Raw genomic sequence first — 3052 nt, 5'->3', positions numbered from 1 at the left:
CACCTCCGTGAAACTTTGAAGGAATTTAAGAAGAAATGAAATTTGAAATTGGATGATGGATATGAGGTTAAAGTGCAGACTGTCACCTTTAATTTGAGGGTATTTACATCCATATTGGGTGATCTGTGATTTTTTATTTCATGATGTTCTAAACTGTTTTCCATGAGCCTTTTGTTTGGCCTACGTCTATGACTGTTTTATTCTCATTTCCAAAGCAGAACTAGATACTCAACGCTTTCTTCTACTTGCACTTAGGAAATTATTGAATACACTGGACAAAACTGAAAAAGCCAATTACGTTTGGTCACATAAAATGACAGGAAGATTTATAAAAAGGGATGTAATTCCTACACGGATCACCCAACAAATTAAAATACATGTAAATACCCTCAAATTAAAGGTGACAGTCTGCACTTTAACCTCATAAAAATTGTTTCATTTCAGATCCAATGTGCTGGTGTACAGGGTCAAAAGAATATAAGTTGTATTGTAAATTGTAAAAAATAGGCAAAAAATATTTTTGTTTAGTGGTTCAATTCCCGGTGTTGCCACGATAAGATCTGTCACTAAAGTTTATGAATATGTCACTTTGAATAAAACCGTCAGCAAAATGACAAATTAAATTCATTTGAAAAATTAAGCATTGAGTAACAATGAAAATAAATACATATTACAGCCCCACAGGACCAGGGTTGAGGACTCCTGTATTAGAAGAATTTACAGGTACAATAGGTAATTTTGGACTTCTAATGGTCAAGAGAGGAATTGCAGCAACAAACACCCTCAAACCACAACACTGTTTATCCCTCCCCCTTCTCTGTGCTGACGTTGAAACCATTGGCTGTGGTAATTAGAACCACTTTCCAATCAATGAGCTTGAATTATTGTACAGCTATACAATGTTTTGGTGTGTTGGCCAATCAACTGCATATTTTGAAACACAAATGTAAGGACTATAAACACAGGCAGAGGGTGAGTCTACATGTCAGTGAGCCTTTTTCCGTGATAGGAAGGGATTTAAAATGGTCTTGTAACAATGTTTTAACACAAAAATCTGACCTGTTGTACCTTTAATTATTTAATACATTTTCATCAAGTCAGTTCTGGAGACTGCTTCAGAATAGGAAATGAATAGTGATCCAACAGCATATCATTATTTAATGGGCAAGATGGTGACCTTAAATTATATAAGATATTAAAAATATATAGTATGACAGAGTGGGATATACATATAGTATGATATAGTATATTCCCTCACATATGAAGGTAAGACTGAGTGAATATGGATTCCTGTGTCCACTTATAGAACAGGACCTGCAATTACAGTGCATGCAAGCATTACGCCAATATATATTTTTTTAAATGCCTGATCATAACATAATATCAGTAACAGCACTTTAACTAATACGATTTTAACAACACTCAAGCAAGAAAAATATAAGAAATCACTCTACACAATCACAGAGAATGATTATGAAAAAAAATAAACATAATAACTTACCTTGGTTTAATGGTGTCAACTGAACAGCTGAGTAGAAACAATGCTGGCCGATTACTGCTTCAGAACCTATTGCCAATAAATCAGAGGGGTTGAGGGAAAACATTGGAAGAACATATGGAGCTTGATCTCAATAGAGTAATGTATAAATGAAGACAACATCTGTCAAAGTATCATGGTTTTTAGTTTAGTGCCAGGGTAATTTGTCAATAGGTGTGAAATTTGTATTTTGACCTTCAGTTTCTGTAGAAAGGGGTATTTCCTCATACACAGCAGTTGGTAATCCATGATCTGGAGAAGAGAGGAAAAAAAGCCAGAATTCAACAAACACTTGGCGCGCAGTGTAACAACAACAGAACTCAGAAAAATCCATTCTCACCTGCACTTATGTAAGATCCATTTAACCTGGAGTAAAACTCATCCCCATCAAGCTGGTTTTTGATTCGAACTTCTGAAATCGCAAAGATAAATCATGACACACCAGCAATGATAAACAATGCCACACCAGCAATGATAAACAATGACACACCAGCAATGATAAACAATGACACACCAGCAATGATAAACAATGTCACACCAGCAATGATAAACAATGACACACCAGCAATGATAAACAATGACACACAAGCAATGATAAACAATGACACACAAGCAATGACAAACAATGACACACATTAAAATATTCACTTTTGACTCCCCTATGGGCCATAGAGAGTTTATATAAGAGTTTAAATAAATAAATAAATAAAAAAAGAATACATAAATGTGTTAATAGAAAAAATGAGCTCATGTAATAATACTAAAATAAATAAAATAATTTAAAAAATGAATGAATTAATAAATCTGGTAACATAAATATATATGTATGTACAATTAATATATGAAGTTATATAAAATCTTTCTATTTATTTCCATTCTTATTTATTAATTTATTTCCAGATATACAGTATTGCGCAAAAGTCTGAGACACAAAAGATTTTTAAAATAAAATTTAGGTCTGTAATCTGAAAGAAAAAAAAAGGAAAATATATTAACTTATGAAATTAATTGCGCATATATTTACATTTCTACACAAAATGTTCAGCTTTACTTGCAATGCTGATACATTAGTACATTTAAAGTGGATAGCCTAATGTACAGCTGTGGTAAAAGAGAACTATGACACACCTGATTTCCTGCATTTCTTAAAGCATTTGACTGCCAGCACCACCAGGCTTATGAAAATGATGACTGAACCAGAAACACCCACAATAAAGTACAGCCCTGCAGTGGAGGTAGAACAGGAAGATGTAATGAGACATAATATCATCTTTTGAATGTTTTCAAAGCATTGCCTAAATATACAATCAATCAGATACCGATTGCAATTCAAAAATAAAATAATGCAATCTAATACATTTCATTAATAGTGACAATGGGCCTCATGCAAGAAGCACAGATTTGTTCTTCCATCACTTGTATTTTTTATTATGTAGAAACAACATTTATGAGTGGTCTCGACCTGTCCTACGAATCATGTAAATACGCATTCCATTAATTTCCTATGGAGAGGCT

General features: G+C 33.2%; 1 long non-coding RNA gene across 1 annotated transcript; it reads right to left on the bottom strand.

Moving 5' to 3' along the window:
- Positions 1-1500: 1500 nt before the first annotated feature.
- On the bottom strand, positions 1501-2010 carry LOC133139379 (uncharacterized). Its single transcript, XR_009709811.1, has 3 exons — positions 1878-2010; positions 1733-1789; positions 1501-1567 (listed from the first exon to the last, which is right to left on the bottom strand). It is a non-coding gene; the product is annotated as an uncharacterized LOC133139379 (long non-coding RNA).
- Between the last annotated feature and the right edge of the window lie 1042 nt (positions 2011-3052).

The sequence above is a fragment of the Conger conger genome, chromosome 10, assembly GCF_963514075.1.
Source record: "Conger conger chromosome 10, fConCon1.1, whole genome shotgun sequence".
In the NCBI taxonomy this organism is placed as follows: domain Eukaryota; kingdom Metazoa; phylum Chordata; class Actinopteri; order Anguilliformes; family Congridae; genus Conger; species Conger conger.
This window is presented reverse-complemented; position numbering and strand designations above follow the sequence as displayed.